This window comes from Piliocolobus tephrosceles, chromosome 2 (assembly GCF_002776525.5).
Source record: "Piliocolobus tephrosceles isolate RC106 chromosome 2, ASM277652v3, whole genome shotgun sequence".
Taxonomy (NCBI): Eukaryota; Metazoa; Chordata; class Mammalia; order Primates; family Cercopithecidae; genus Piliocolobus; species Piliocolobus tephrosceles.
Genome location: NC_045435.1, coordinates 64,371,748 through 64,388,812, shown reverse-complemented (window position 1 = coordinate 64,388,812; position 17,065 = coordinate 64,371,748). Strand labels below are relative to the sequence as shown.

The 17,065-nt window shown below is 44.8% G+C and overlaps 1 long non-coding RNA gene across 11 annotated transcripts in view; it reads right to left on the bottom strand.

The window, feature by feature from the left end:
* The window catches only part of LOC111533110, a 130,276-nt gene that overhangs the window by 27,000 nt on the left and 86,211 nt on the right, over positions 1–17,065 (bottom strand). For 4 of the 11 annotated variants that reach the window (XR_002728750.2, XR_002728752.2, XR_002728746.2 and 1 more), the window contains 2 exons: positions 7,933–9,325; positions 3,624–3,793 (listed from right to left, as the gene is read on the bottom strand). This is a non-coding gene — a long non-coding RNA (uncharacterized LOC111533110). Of the gene's footprint in view, positions 1–3,623; positions 3,794–6,590; positions 6,649–7,932; positions 9,326–17,065 lie in introns of those variants that run through there. The other 7 variants (XR_002728759.2, XR_002728754.2, XR_002728757.3 and 4 more) reach the window with 4 other exon arrangements.

The following is a 17,065-nucleotide window of genomic DNA, read 5'->3' as shown; positions in this document are numbered from 1 at the left end:
CGTGAAGGTGGGTCAGTCTGAAAGACTTCAGGATTCTAAGGAAGAGAATGAGGTGGAAGTGGCTGCATGCCTTCTGTTGTAGGTTGAATGTGTCTTCTAAAAAGATATGTTCAAGTCTCAACCCCTGATATCTATGAATGTGATCTTACTTGGAAATAATGCCTTTGCAGATGTAATCAAGTTTTAACGAGGTCATACTGGATTAAGGTGGTCTTTAATCCAGTGACTCATGTCTTTATACAGAGAAGGAGGGGGAAATTTGTCTTTATACAAAGAAAGACAGGGAGACAGGGTTTCACCACGTCGCCCAGGCTGGTCTTGAACTCCTGGGCTCCAGTGATCCACCTGCCTTTGTCTCCCAAAGTGACAGGTCTGAGCTGTCACGCCCGGCCTGTTGCTAATGTTTAATGGACATTTATTACACAACTAAGTATTAACTCACTCCATCTTCACAACTATTGTTAAAACAGTTATTGTTTTACACATAGAGGCGCGCACACACACACAGGAATGTCACGTAAAGATGGAGGCAGAGACTGCAGGGAGGCTTCTACAACCAGAGTGCCAAGGATTGCTGGCAACACCAGAAGCTGGAAGAAGCAAGGAAGGATTCCCCGCTGGAGCTTTGAGAGGGAGTGCAGCTCTGCCAACACCTGGATTTCAGACTTCTGGCCTCCAGACCTGTGAGAGACCAAATTTCTGTTGTTTTAAACCACCCAGCTTGTGGTCCTTTGTTACAGCAGTCCTAGGAGACTAATGTACCTTCCAAACTAGATGGTAAGCAATGATACGGCTTCGGCCTGCCTCTCTGTCTCTATCTGTCCCTCAGAACATGTGCCTTGGAGTCTGAGCCGTGATGTAAGAAGCTCAGTGACTGGGAAGCCACCACACTGAGATAGAGACCCCCAAGGGGCCCCAGCTGTTTGAGTCTTCTCAGCCCAGCTACCAGACACATGTGTGAAGAAGCTTTCAAGACAGCCTAAGCCCTAACTGCCATCTGCCTGCACCCTCGTGAGAGACCCGGGCTGAGCCACTCCCGAATTTGTGACCCACAGAGACAGTGACAGATAATAAATGATTACTGTTGTTTAATTTTTATTTTTATTTTAATTGTGGTAAAATACACATAACAAGGCTGGGCACAGTGGGTCACATCTGTAATCCTAGCACTTTGGGAGGCCAAGGTAGGCAGATCTCTTGAGCCCAGGAGTTCAAGACCTGCCTGAGCAACATAGCGAGATCCCTGTCTCTACAAGAAAAAAAAAAAAAGAAAAGAAACATTAGCCAGGCTTGGTGGTGTGTGCCTATAGTCCCAGCTACTTGGGATGGTGAGACAGGAGAATTGCTTGAGCCCAGGAGTTCAAGGTTATAGTGAGCCACGATCCTGCCACTATACTCCAGCCCAGGTGACAGAACACGACCGTGTCTCCGAAACAAACACAAAACCAAAAATCCCACATAATGGGGAATTCATCATTGTAACCATTTTTAAGTGCACAGTTAAGTAGATAGGTAGTGTTAAGTATATTCACATTGTTGCGTAACCAATCAACTTTTTCATCTTGTAAAACTGAGATTTCATAGCCATTAAACAACTCCCCATTCCCTCCTCCCTCCAGTCAACCATCATTCTACTTTTTATCTCCATGAATTTGACCACTCTACGCAGCTCATATAAGCAGACTCATACCATATTTGCCTTCTTGTGACTGGCTTACTTGACTTAGCATAATACCTTCCAAGTTTATCCATGTTGTAGCATGTCAGAATTTTCTTCCTTTTTAAGGCTAAATAATATTCCATAGTACGTATATACCACATTTTCATTATCCTTTCACCTGGCATTGGACACGTGCATTGCTTTCAGCTTCTGGCTATTGTGAATAATACTGCTATGAACATCTGTGTACAAGTAGATGACTGTTGTTTTAAGTCATTAGTTCTTGCAATGACATGTTAAACTACAAGAGATCATTCCAATCGTGGGAAGAGGATGTTGTATACCAGCCAATCCTTCTTGCCTCTGGGCAGGATAACCTCTGCAATTCATACTTCACGCTCCAGAGCTCCCTAGAGGATCATGCTCAGGCCAGTTCCCTCCTGAAACCACCATCTGCCTACTCACTCTCCTGCCTGATCCTGCTTCCCTCACTCTGCCGCAGGTTATCCTGAAGCGCTGCCTCCATAGACCACCTCCACAAAAATCACGATCGTAGGCTCTGCCTCCAGGACACTAACTTAAGCCAGGCGATGACACATGGCCAGGTGGTATGAGTTGTCATGAATGATTGCAGGGATGTTGTAGTGATCTCACGGATCAGGGATGTTACAGTGATCTCATGGCATTGCCCCCAGTGATGTGATGGTTCTTGGTCATTTAAATACTTAGGTGGGTATCAACTCTGTTGAAGTGTTGAGTAGCAATTGTACCAATAGATATATTGAAGCTAAAATGGGCTTCTCCTGATGATTGTGCCCTTTTGGAGTTAAAATATCTAACTCTGGAAGTGGTATTAACTCAGAGCAATTCAGGCAAAAGTTATCTGGCTGCATTGCAGAACATTTTGCATTTTGTAGTGTGTCTCTACATACATTCTCTTTGTGAGTCTGCAGTGCTCCAGGGAGGCATGCAAGGAGTAGTCACCTCATTTTACAGTTGACAAAAGAGGTTCAGAAAGCTTACAAGAATTGATCAAATAAGCAACAGAGCTTGAACAAGAACAGGCATGGTGTTTTGATGCCCCTCCTGGGCTCTCTGCATCTACTCTATCCTCCTCCAATCCACTCCCCATAAAGCAGCCACAGCGATACCTCAAAAATGCAAACCAGACTGTGTCCCTCTTCTTGTGACCTCAGATAGTGTCTTGTTGCACTTGGATTAAAACACAAATTGCTCATCACAATTGAGGAGGCCCAGCTTCATGTTAGGCAGCTTTCCCCAGGGGCTGGCTCATGAGGCTGTAGCCACGCTGACCTTAAGAGGACAGCAAACACACACACAGCAAAAAACACACAGCAAATCCTTCAGGGTCTCTTGCTGTCACTTCTGCCCCAAAACACTCTTCTCTGGCTCTTCAAATTGTTGCCTTCCCCATAGCTTAAATACTGTCCCCTGGTTTTAAGATATACCCATAAATCTTTGACCCTCCTCTCTTCAAAAGGTGGAGCCTAATTGTCCTCCCCTTGCATGTGTTCTGAACTCAATGACCCACTTGTAATGAATAGAATACTGGAGAAGTGACAATAGGCGACTTCCAAGACTAGACTATCAAAGGCATTGCAGGCTTCTCTTCATTCTCTTTCTGGGCCATTCACTCTGGGGGCAGCTACCTGTCATGTCATGAGGACACTCAAGCAGCCCTAATGAGAGGCCAACGTGGTGAGGGACAGGGCCTCCTGCCAACAGCCAAGGAGGAACTGAGGCCTTTAAGAACCACTGGAGTGAATGTCATGATGTGATGGGTTTGCAGTGTGTCAGCTTAACTAGTTTGAACCACAGAATCCCCTTATTTTTATGTTTCCAGTTAGGGTTGGCCATGAGGGAGATTCTCAGTGACTTGGAGTAGGGGGTTGTGGTAGTAGGGGCAATAGCAATTTTGTATCACAAATGTGTTGTTACTTACCTGCTGACTCACCTTGCTGATGTGATGCAGGAGCTGGGCCAGGTGTGTGTGTTCAGATCTGGAACAAAGGCCCAACCTCATCACCAAGAACATGGGTTTCAGTCTATCCTTGTGCCTTGTGCTGGTAGGGTTTCCATTTGCTTGTGACCTTTCCTTCCTGATTGCTTGCTCTGTGGATTTCAAGGTCTGGCATTAGATGTAGGGACAGCTTTATACCTGGAAAGAGACTTATAACCAGCCCCCCAACTCTGTGATCTATATCTTTGCTGCTGGTTCTGCTTGTCTGAGAGAAACCTGTTTAATACAATGAATCACCTTGGAAACAGATACACTAGCCCCAGTCGAGCCTTTGGATGACTGCAGCTCCAGCCAGGCAACATCTTGACTACAGTCTGGTGGGAAACTCCATGCTGGGACTACCCAGATGAGCCTCTCTCAAATCCCTGACCCACAGAACCTGGGAGATAGTAAATGTCTGTTATGTTAAGCACTACATTTTGGGGGTAGTTTGTTATCCAACAATAGATAAGCTAATGCACCCAGTCCTAGACACCCTGTGGGATCACACTTCTATGTCCCTATAGCACACTGTTTATTCTTTTCAGAACACTTGCCACAGCATACATTTTTTTTATAGATTTAGATGCTTATTCATTTCATATCTGGCCTTCGTCAGCCTCCTGAGGATAAATGCCTTCTCTGTCTTATCCTCCTATAGGTCTGGCACCTGACTAGTCTAACTCCACTTCTCAGTAGCCATGAGGCCTTAGGAAAGTTGCTTTCTGTGCCTCAGTTTCTTTAGCCTTTGGGATGATGACAACAGTCCCTACCTAATTGGATTGTTGTGAGTGTAACATAAATTAACATTTATAAAGTGCTTCAAATATTACCTTGCCTGTGGTAAATATCCAGGACATATAAGCTGCTAGTATTTTTAATATTATGGTAGAAATGCAGTAAACAACTACTGAGAGACTAAATGAAGGAATTCATTGATCTCTTTGTCCTATAATCTTAAGTATCCAAGACACAACTGAGAAAATCCCAAAGGCCTCTAGACAGCTAAAACAGATGTCCCACAGGCTAGTAGCAAAGCCCATCTAATTAACTTATAGGCAAGCTCTTGGGCCATTACTCAGAACCTAATTACTTAATAGTCTTAGCAGATATTTATTAGTCACCTAACATATGCAAAGCATTGTGCTGGGTGCTGGGGGAAGGGGACAGAGAGACATAAAGGTGAATTGAGCTCATTACCTTTCCTCAGAAGAACATGCTGTCTAGAGGGGAAGATAAAAGAGCCACCAATCACACAATTACAAGAGTGTGAGCAAGGTGGCTGGAGGTGGGATAGAGCAATGTTGACTATCAAGGTGGCCGGGCTCAATTAGTCACAATTATAATGTGCATAACAAGCTTAATTATCTGGTTTCCTAGTCCGTAATGGATTAGAAACAGCATATTAGAAGAGAAAAAAGAAGGAGTTATTGCTAGTGGCAGGTATGATGGCAATGGTAAAAAGTGACAACAAGAATAAAGAATCAAAATTGTTAACATTGAAACCAGAAATTAGATAACTGAAGCACAGTAGTTTAAAGTTATTTAGCGTGGAAGCACCTGCTACATAAAACTCAAGAGGTAGTACAGCATTGTAGTTGAGATATGCCTCTGAAGCCAGACTGCCTGGGTTTAAATCCCAGCACCATCAGTTACTGTCACTTCAATGTGCAACTTAACCTCTCTGTTCCTCAGTTTTCTCATCTATACAGTGAGGAAGGATGATAGTAGCATCTAATTCATAAAGTTGTAAGAATTAAATGAATTAATACTGTTAAGTACTTAAGAGTTCCTGGCACATAGCAATTTTGAGAGTCTGTATTTGTCAGGACTGACTGAGTTTGCTGCAGTAACAAACAGTCCCCCACATCTCAGTGACTTAACATAATGAAGGTTTATTTTTCACCTATACTCATGTTCATCATTAAGAGGCAGGAGGTTCTACTCTGAATTATCACTGTCTTCCCTCTAGAACCCAGACTCATGGAGCAGCCATTGTTACAACATCTCCTGCTGTGGCCAGGAAAAAAGAGCACCTCTGTGGCTCGTTCATTGACAATTCATTGTTCATTGCAGAAGGGGCGTGCTCTCTGGCTCACAGTTCATTGTCCAGTGCTGGTCACATTGCTCCTACCCTTCCATGTATCCAGAATGGGGATGATCAGAATGTTTGCCTAGCAGCACAAATCACGACCAAAGGGCCTCTCTGTACCGAGATATCACACAGTCGTGGTTAGGCCACAGAGGTTAAAAACTGTAGTTAAAAAAAACTGTAGGTTAAAAACTACTCCTTTGGGAAAGTGAAATGAAGCTCCCTGCGATTCTGTGGTTCTTAGTATGAACGCTATTGGCATTTGGTGGGTTGAGCGAGGGAGGGATGTGAGGTGAGAACAATTCATTTGTGGAGCTGTTGTACACAGTGGAGGACATTAAGTGGCCCTGTCTCCTATGTACTAAATGTCAGTAGTGGCCCTCCTCCAAGTCACTGTGACAATCAACAATGCCCTGATCCATTTCCTAATACTCCCTTGAGATAGAACTTCCCTCATCCTTGATAGAATTTCCCTCATCCAGAACCACTGACAAATGTTTAATTTTGCAGTGTTGGTTCAAGCCAGAGCTGGTGCTCAAACACTGCTTCCTGCCTTGCAGATGACTGATTAGGACCCTGAATTGTGACTATTACGGTTTGTTAATCAAGGATCAGAGGCTGGGCTATGTGTGGTGGCTCACGCCTGTAATCCCAGCACTTTGGGAGGCCAAGGAGGGTGGATCACTTGAGGTCAGGAGTTCAAGACCAGCCTGGTCAGCATATTTAAACCCTATCTCTACTAAAAATACAAAAATGAGCTGGGCATGGTGGTGGGCACCTGTAATCCCAGTTACTCGGGAAGCTGAGGCAGGAGAATCGCTTGAACCCAGGAGGTGGAGGTTGCAGTGAGCCAAGATTGTGTCACTGTATTCCAGCCTGAGTGACAGAGAGAGAGACCATCTTAAAAAAAAAAAGAATCAGAGACCAGGTGCAGTGGCTTATGCCTATAATCCCAGCACTTTGGGAGGCTTAGGTTTGACTCCCAGCTCTAGCCCCTGCTACCAGCTGTATGATCTAGGGACATAACAACCTTTCTGAGCTCCTGTTTCTATACCTGGAATATTGAAGTTGATGAAATCTCACTCATAGAGTTCTTAAAAAGGGGAAAATGAGGGCCAGGTGTGGTGGCTCATGCCTGTAATCTCAGCACTTTGGGAGGCCACGGAAGAAGGAGTGCTTGAGCCCAGGTGTTTGAGACCAGCCTGGGCAACATGGCAAAACTCTGTGTCTGCAAAATATACAAAAATTAGCTGGCATGGTGGCACACACAGGTACTTGGGAGGCTGAGTTGAGAGGATCACTTGGGCCTGAGAGGTTGAGGCTGCAATGACCTGTGATTGTGCTGCTGCACTCCAGCCAGGGTGCCAGTGCAGTCCCCAAGAGTACTGCTGGACCAGCGAGTGTGTGACGATTTTCCTGCTTCTTAGAAAGCTTGGTCACTTTTTGTTCTTGGATTCCATGAGACACCCCTCTATCTGCTCCATAAACTCCATTTTGCCTAAGCTAGTCTGAGTAGGTTTTTTGTCACTCATAACCAAATTATTTCTGACTTGGGCACATATCTCCAAGCAACATTTCTTTCAAATATAATTAAAAATTTTAAATGTGTTGCTTACAAGGATAAGCTTCATTTAGCTGAACAATTTACTTTTGTGGAACCTTTCCTTTTATACTCAATCAATGAACTGTTGATGTGTGACTATACAAAAATCAGCTACCACGGACAGAGGAGAGTGATGTGTAATCTGATAAGGAACATTCTAGAGATAGCCTCAGGAGGGTTTCAAGAGCTGGGGTGGGGGGTTGGGGGGGTGGTTTGAGGATCAGCTGTGGGATTAATCTCTCCTTGTCCCATACCCAAATAAGCACATGAAACAAACCCCGGGTAAGTGTCTCCCTATGATGTGACAGGATGACCGAACTGCTTAACGACTTTTCGTTCTGTTAATGGATAGCACTTCTTTCAAGCTCCAGAGAAAAACTGACATGATTCATAAAACAGAAAAATAAGATGATATTAAACCTAATACAAGCATTCAAACCAAATTTACAAGACATTTTTAAAGTCAGAAGATTTCGTTTAAGCATTATGATAATCTAGTATAAGGATGAGGGCTCCTTCAAAGGTTTATTTTGTTCCTGTGAATGATCAGCAATTACCCAAACATCTCTCTTCTGTCCCTGGGGCGTCTCAGCTCACTCAATTTGGATTTCACAGGAAGGAGACAGAGTCGTTGCATGCTCCGTGGCTAATCCTTAACAGCACTTCGTATATGTGTGCGCTGCTCTGGAGGCAAAGGTGACGAAAATTAAAACTTGAAAGAGTTCATTGTGATGCTTTGTACCAATAAGTTACATTCAATTCAATGAGCACCATTTCAGGTAAAAGAAAACACTTAAAAGTGATTGGTAATAATGATAATAAGAACAACACATAAAATAGAGTGTGGGTTTATTCAGAGTCAGGCACCGAAGCGAGTATGTTCTGTGACTTGTTTCAAAATGTTTGTGCTTGTAAAATTCCGACATCTGCTCATTTGCATTGTACAGATGAATGAACCCAGGCCACAGAGATTGCCATCCTTGCCCTGGATCCTGTGGGTGGTAGGGGACTGGACCAGGGTGTCCTGTATGCTGTTACGTTGTTCTGTGTCTATTAAGTGTAATGGGTTAAACAACAGGCTGTGAAGCTGTTCACCAGGGTAGAGATTCAAGCTCCAGCAGTTACTCGCTAAGTGATCTTGCGTTAGATAACTTAAACTCTTGGTGCCTGGATTCCCTTCCTTTTCTGAAAATGGTACTAAATAAGCTAATAGGATAAAGAGCCTAGAAAAGTGTCTGGTTGCAAAGTAAATGCTTGGAAAAAAAAAAAAAAAAACCTTTAATTATTACTCAGAGTCCACTATTTCCTATGGAAATAGGTCTCAGGCTAGTATATCAGGCACCTCTCCTGCATATTAGACTCACCACTGTGTGGTCTGATCATTGTTAAGGAAAAACTATTCTGACACTCGTGAAAGGCGAGAAGGCACACTTTATTCAGGTGACTGCTATGACAGTGTTTTGCAGTAGGGGAGAGAGATTGGGTTCAACCCTGTCTACCTAAAGAAAGAAACGGAGGCAAAATTAATACAGTTGAATTTATTTGGGACAAGGTTGAGGACTGCAGTCTGGGAAATGCTCAGAAATGCTCTGGAGAATAAAGAAGAGGCTCGTGTTTTTAAAGAAAAAAGGACAAATTTAAAGAGGGAGCGATTACAAAGGTTGTTCCTCAGGAATTCTCACTGGTTTGCAGAAATAACATTGATGAGTAATTGGCATTATATTGTTGAACTGTAGGGTATGGGTCATGGTGTCCAGTGTGAGGCATTGTTAGGTTAATTTACAGCTTCTTGGTGAGGACACTCAGTCTAGAGTCCGTGTAGCAGGCAGATTACTTAGCTCAAGGAGGGCGGGTGATATGAGCCTTCTGTCACATTTCAATGCCTCTCTGGACCGGGTTTTTTAATGGACTGGCATTCCTCAGATGAAAAGTTCCTTTTCTTTCTCAGCTCTGAAAATACAACAAGGAAGGGTGGGGATTTATAGCCAGCGAGAAGATGGTGGGTGGAAAATCACTGAGGGTAAGGTAATTCTTCACTAAACTGACATAATGGGATTCTTGCTGAAGGCAGACCAGAGTGATCAGACATCATCTGGTATGGTACCAGATGAGGAGGGTGATTGGATATGGAGAGTGAGGGATTCTGGCCAAACTGACTTTGTAGGTGTATTAGTCAGGGTTCTCTAGAGGGACAGAACTAATGGAATATATATATATATACACATATGTATGTATGTATGTGTGTGTGTGTGTGTGTATATATATATGGAAGTTTATTAAGTATTAACTCACACAATCACAAGGTCCCAAAAAAGGCTGTCTGCAGGCTGAGGAGCAAGGAGAGCCAGTCCCAGTTCCAAAACTGAAGAACTTGGAGCCTGATGTTCAAGGGCAGGAAGCATTCAGCACAGGAGAAAGATGTAGGCTGGGAGGCTAGACCAGTCTCTCTTTTCATATTTTCCTGCCTGCTTTTTATTCTGGTTGAGCTGGCAGCTGATTAGATTGTGCCCACCCAGATTTAGGGTAGGTCTGCCTTTCCCAGCCCACTGACTCAAATGTTAATCTCCTTTGGCAACACCCTTACAGACACACTCAGGATTAATACTTTGTATCCTTCAATCCAATCAAGTCGACACTCAGTATTAACCAACCCAAGTCCACCACTTGTCAACTTGAACCCATACACGTCTCCTGAGATCACACATAATTTTCAAATAAAGACAATAATAAGGTCATAATTACGCCTAATGTAATGCAACTATCCTTCGTACAACCGAAAAAGCACCAATCTCCAACCGAAATACCTAAATGCTGATGTGAAGTCAATAAACCTTGTCACATAATAAAGGAAAAAAGAAATAAAATGAAGATATTTTCTTAGTACAAGTGTACCATGAACAAACATGTTTTTAACAAAATAAGGAGGAAATACTCATGACAATTACAGTCCTCGTTTCTGCAGCTGGTCACGTGGTCATAACTGGTATTGATGACTACCTTCTACTACCCATTCTGTATTCACTTTGCCTTCTGCAAGCACCTCAGCAGATTGTGGTTTTTTTCCTGGTGGAGTGACCCAAACCTTCATTCCTAAAGGGTCTGGGTTATTTGTAGTCCTGCCTGGATTGGGCTGTTGTAGTTTCCCATTGACCTTAGTCACAGGGTATGATAATACTAAGAGACACCCTAATGGATCTCCTGTATTCTGTGCATACTCTTCCTTACCTCCATTGTGGAGTAGTAGACTGATTTCATCTTGATAGTCTGGGTCGATCACCCCAGCCAACACTGTAACTCCCTTCTTAGCCTGTTGACTTAAAGGTGGGAGGAGCCCAAAGTGTCCAGGTGGCAATCTTAACTTCCAGTTTAATGGAATGTTACTGTGTCTCCTGGTGGCAGCGTTCCTCCCTCTGGAACCAAGACCTCTAGGCTGGCAGAACGTAATGTTGCGGGAACAGGAAGGAAAAATTTTGCTAGTGGATTACTAGGGGTGATGGTGAGTGGTGCCACTTCCACTTCCAGCCCTTGATTCCTGGACCTGTGAATCCTGGCTATGGGAGAAACAGTGCCATACATTGGGCACTGATTCAGAGAATACACGGCCTTCTGGAGAACTTTGCCCCAGCCCTGCAAAGTACTGTCACCTAGCTGGTGTTGTAATTGTAACTTCAAAAGGCCATTCAACCATCCTATCAATCCAGCTACTTCAGGATGATGGGGAACATGGTAAGATCAGTGAATTTCCTGATCACGAGCCCACTGCTGCACTTCTTAGCTGTAAAGTGAGTGCCTTGGTCAGAGGCAATGCTATGTGGAATGCATGATGTTGGATAAGGCGTTCCGTGAGTCCACGGATGGTAGTCTTGGCAGAAGCATTTCACGCAGGATAGGCAAGCCCATATCCAGAGTAAGTGTCTATTCCAGTGAGGACAAACCTCTGCCCTTTCCATGATGGAAGAGGTCCAATATAATCAACCTGCCACCAGGTCGCTGGCTGATCACCCCAAGGAACGGTGCCATAGTGAGGACTCAGTGTTGGTCTCTGCTGCTGGCAAACTGGGCACTCAGCAGTGGCCATAGCGAGGTCGGCTGTGGTGAGTGGAAATCCATGTCACTGAGCCCATGCATAACCCCTATCCCTGCCACCATGGCCACTTTTTTCATAGGCCCATTGGGTGATAACAGGGGTGGCTGGGGAAAGAGGCTGAGTGGTATCCAGAGAACGGGTCATACTATCCACTTGATTATTAAAATCCTCCTCTGCTGAGGTCATCTGTTGGTGAGCACTCACATAGGATACAAATATCTTCACAATTTTTGACCACTCAGAGAGGTCCGTACCTCTTGCCCAGATTTCTTTGTCACAAATTTTCCAATCATGCTTCTTCCAAGTCCCTGACCATTGGCTATAGCCCATGAATCAGTATATAATTGCACATCTGGCCATTTCTCCTTCCATGCAAAGTACACAATCAGGTGCACTGCTCAAAGTTCTTCCCACTGGGAAGATTGCCCTTCACTGCTGTCCTTCAGGGATGTCCTAGAAAGGGGCTGTAGTGCTGCAGCTCTCCATTCTCAGGTGGTGCCTGCGTATCATGCAGAACAATCTGTGAACCAGGCCCTCGTCTTCTCTTCCTCTGTCAACTGGTCATAAGGAACTCCCCATGAGGCCATCAGGGCAGGCTGGGGGTGAGAAGACAGGGTGGCAGGAGTAGAGACCATAGGCATTTGAGACACTTCCTGATGTAACTTAATTGTGACTTCAGGACCTGCTTGAGCCTGATCACGTATATGCCACTTCCATTTGATGATGGAATGCTGCTGTGCATGACTCACTTTATGGCTAGATGGGTCAGAAAGCACCCAGTTCGTGATAGGCAGTTCAGGTTGCATGGTGACTTGATGACTCATAGTCAAACGTTCAGTTTCTACCAAAGCCCAGTAACAGGCCAAGAGCTGTCCCTCAAAAGGAGAGTAGTTATCTGCAGAAGATGGCAGGGCCTTGCTCCAAAATCCTAGAAGCCTCCATTGTGATTCATCTCTGGGGGCCTGCCAAAGGCTCCAAACAGCATCCCTACCTGCCACTGACACCTCAAGCACCGTTGGATCTGCTGGGTGATATGACCCAAATGGCAGAGCAGCTTGCACATCTGCCTGGAACTATTGCAGAACCTTCTCCTGTTCTGGACCCCACTCAAAACTGGCAGCCTTTCAGGTCACTCAGTAAATGGGCCGGAGTAACACAGTAGGATTCTCGATAAAATTGGGCTCTTGGCCAGCCGTGGCACTTTGTAATTCTTGTAATCCCAGCACTTTGGGAGGCTGAGGTGGGTAAATCACTTCAGGTCCAGAGTTTGAAACTAGCCTGGCTAACATGGCGAAACCTGGTCTTTACTAAAAACATACAAATATTAGCTGGGCATGGTGGTGCATGCCTGTAATCCCAGCTACTCAGGAGGTTGAGGCAGGAGAATCGCTTAAACCCAGGAGGCAGAGGTTGCAGTGAGCCAAGTTCACACCACTGCACTTCAGCCAGGGTGACAGAGCAAGATCCTGTCTCCAAAAAAAGAAAGGGCTCTTGAAGACATGCCCAAGGATGGGACCTAGTTGACGAAGAGCTCAAAAGAGCCTGGCTAGAGTTTGGTCAAGCAGAGAGTTTTTGACACCACCTGCTTGAACATGACCCGACAACTCTTGCCCCATGGTTTACTTTGCCTCCTATACTCGGGACTCTCTTCTTCTCTCCTGCCCTAAGGCATCTCTGTTGCTGCTGAGACACCAGATGGCCTAGACACCCACATGTGTGACCTGGAAGTGAGCAGAGTGTTTAATACTTTGATCAATGAGGTACAGGAGCTGGTCAAATTATATATTGGGAGAACCTATTGGAAAGGATAAACTCTTATCCGGTCCTTCTGATGAGTGCACACTGTCCTGAGATGTGTGTACAGCCTATCGGAGGACAGTGACAAATTGGAGCAATCGGTTGCTTTCCATGCCAACTTGGCATGCACCTTCTCATATTTGCTGTCATTCATTCCTGACCTCATTCCTGTTTCCCCTCACTCCAACATCTCTGGGACTGCACTTCCCAATAAAATATTAGTGTATAATCATTTGCCTCCAGCTCTGTTTTCTAGAGAATCTCGGCTGAGACAACTAGCATTGTGATGCCCAGAGGAGACGGGGATTCAAAGAATAATACATTTGAAGACCTTTATGCTCAGCAGAATCCTTATGTGACGCAAGATTAAGTTGGGATTAATATCCAGATCATGCTTGAGGCTAGCTCTGTTTTAAGAAGCCTTTCACAGGGAGCCTCTCTCTTGCTCTTGACATTTAGAAGGGTGGGAAGGTACAGTCCTTTTCTTGAACTGTCTGACTTTTAGCTGCCAGACACACCTGCAGCAGCCACCAGATGATGCAGGCTCTTCCTCCTTAGTAACCATCTGTCTACAAAGATGGGCAGCCTCAAGGGAGGGTCTCCTCTACGATCTCCCTCTCCTTTCTTCTCCTTGGTCTCTCAACCCCTCTGAATAGCTGAATACTTCCCCTCTTTATATCATAGCTTTCTGTGGACCAAAACCCAGAAAGGCAAGAGGCTGTGCACCCAGGCACATAGTTTACAATCTGACACCCAATAGATACTTACGTTCCAGGATGTATCAAAAGCAGGTGGCAGTGGGCGTGGTGGCTCATGCCTGTAATCCCAGCACTTTGGGAGACTGAGGTAGGCGGATCACTTGAGGTCAGGTGTTCAAGACCAGCCTGGCTTACATGGTGAAACACCATCTCTACTAAAAATACAAAAATTAGCTGGGCCTGGTGGTGGGTGCCTGTAATCCCAGCTACTCGGGAGGCTGAGACAAGGAGAACTGCTTGAACACGGGATGCAGAGGTTGCAGTGAGCCGAGATGGTGCCATTGCACTCTAGCCTAAGCAACAGAACGAGACTCTGTCTCAAAAAAAAAAAAAAAAAAAAAAAAAATACAGGTGGCACATAAGCATATGAGAACAGTTTTGACATCATTAGTTATTAGGGAGACTCAAGTTAAAACCACAAAGAGCTACCAAAAGAAAAAAAAAAAAAAAAAGCATGTGGTCTATCAAATCCGTCAAAATCATGATATGAAAATGTGTACACAACATAACGTGTTGTGCCAGCGTTCACTAAGATTTCAAAGTCAATTCAAGCAATAGCTATCAGGGCTGGTCCTGTGCTAATCTTAAAATGGCACAAGGCAGTTACTGGTCACAGGTGCTTCCCACACACCAGGCATGTACTGAACATTTCATGTAAGTGTTTCATTTTGAATCAAAACCTTGTAAGGTAGACTATTATTATCCCTAATTTACAAAGGAGGCAAATGAGCTTCAGAGAGAAAAAGAACTTGCTAGAATCTCACGACTGGCTGAACCAAAATTTGGATCCAGGACTTTCTAACTGCAAAGCCCACAATCATAAGCTTCATGCTTCTCCCATATCCTGTTGGCCCTGACTTCCTTACACGCCTACGAAATCCTCTGTGATCCTCTGCCTGAGGGTTTTCTCCTCCGCACACATGTTGGGCTGCAAGTGCTCAGGAGTTGATAGTCCCCAGAGCAGCCCCAGCCGACGACGAATGAGCATTAGAGGGTAAGCATCAGCTTCCTTGCCCCTTGAGGGGCTTAACCCTGGTAGGTTCTGCAGAGTCTTCTGAAGGTTCCCAGTTGAAACCTTCAGTGGGTTGCTGAAAACCCACTCAGCAACACACATAATTGGCTTCCTTCTCTTCCCTGTCTCATTTCCCAACTCCCCTAGTGGGATCACTTTCCAAATCAACAGTGTGTACTGCAACTCCTGTCTCAGAGTCTGCCGCTGGGGGGTGGGTGGGGTGGAAGATAGACTCAGTGGGAGGCATGGTTCCTTATTCTGGAAGAACTTACAATATTCTTACAGAGAAAACATACACACACATGTGCGCACGTGTGTGCACAGAGAAGTAGAAAAACAACCAAGACTGTCTCCTGAAGGTAGAACTGCGTGGTACCATGTATCAAAGATAGAATGGGCCTGATGGTACAAAGTGAAAGCAGCTGCACTTGATGACCCCTCACCTTTTTTTTTAAAGACAGGGTTTCAGTCTTTCACCCAGGCTGGAGTGCAGTGGTGCGATAGCTCACTACAACCTCTGCCTCCCTGGTTCAAGTGATTCTCCCGCCTCAGCCTCCCAAGTAGCTGAGTTTACAGGTGTGCACTACCATACCTGGCTAATTTTTGTATTTTTAGTAGAAACAGGGTTTTACCATGTTGTCCAGGCTGGTCTCAAACTCCCAACCTAAGGTGATCTTCCCACCTCAGCCTCCCAAAGTGCTGGAATTACAGGTGTGGGCCACCATGCCTAGTCAACCCCTGATGTTTTGACCGAAAGACCTCAGATTCTCTTCCTGGTGCCACCACCCAGAAGGGTACAAACAGAGCAAAATCTGGGCCTTAGGCCTTTCCTATGATTTCTTAGGGGAATCATATCTATCCAGCACACTGGGCTGGCTTTGCACAACAGTAAAGTTTATTGCCACATGAGAGGTGCTTATATTTTACCACTGAGAATATCTCAGAAGTTATAACCTTAGGCCTTTCAGTTGTCTTAGCTATGGATGAAAAACCTTCCAGCACCTGCTGCTTGGGTCTTAAGGTAGGAAGTGACAGTTAGTGTCTTAAGGTAGGAAGCAGTATGTTTTGAGAGCAATCTGTCATTTCTCCACATTTGGTCCACTAGAGTCTTTCTTACTTGAGCACTAAAACATCCTTCTGACCTCTGATGAAAACCATGTTGATGACACAGATTCATGTGCCTGACTCAGGCCATGCAAATCACCCCACCCCCAACTCCTAATTCCCTCAAGGATTATCAGTAGAATATAAATAAAGGGTCTACTGGCTCCATTATCCAACATTCAACTCCTTTTTCGATTTGGGGACAAAAGGAGAGAGTTGTGTACTCGGTTGAATGATAGCCCCCTAAAAATATGTCCACCTAGTACCATGAACGTGACCTTATTTGGAGAAAGGATCTTGGCAGATGCAATTAAGTGAGGCTCTCAAGATGAGATCATCTTGGAACACCTGGATAAGCCTTCAGTGGAATGCACGTGTTCTTATAAGAGACGGAAGATAAGAAGACAGAGGAGGAGAGGGCCACAAGAAGGCCGAGGCCAAGATTGGAGTGATGTGACCACAAACTAAGCAATGCCAGGGTCCAGCAGAAGCTGGAAGCAGCAGGGAACACAATCCCTGCTAGAGCCTCCAGAGGGAGTGCAGTCCTGCTGATACCTTGACTTTAAATGTCTAACTTCCACACAGTGACAGAGTACATTTCTGTTTTCCTAAGCCAGACAGTTTTTGTGGTATCTGTTACAGCAGCCACGGGAAACTAATACAAGTTGCTAACAATTTTTGGCCCTAACAATGTTTTGAGGGCTTTAACCCTTAATCTTCATAATGATGCTTTAAATGTTTTAATTAAATTAATTTTTTTCTTCTTATAATGAAGCTTTTGGGTTCTTTTAGAAACCGGGTCTCGCTCCGTTGCCCAGGCTAGGGTGCAGTGGCGTGATTGTAGCTCACTGTAACCTCAAACTTCTGGCCTCAAGCAATCCTCCCACTTCTACCTCTCAAAATGCCAGGATTACAGGAGTGAGCCACTGCAC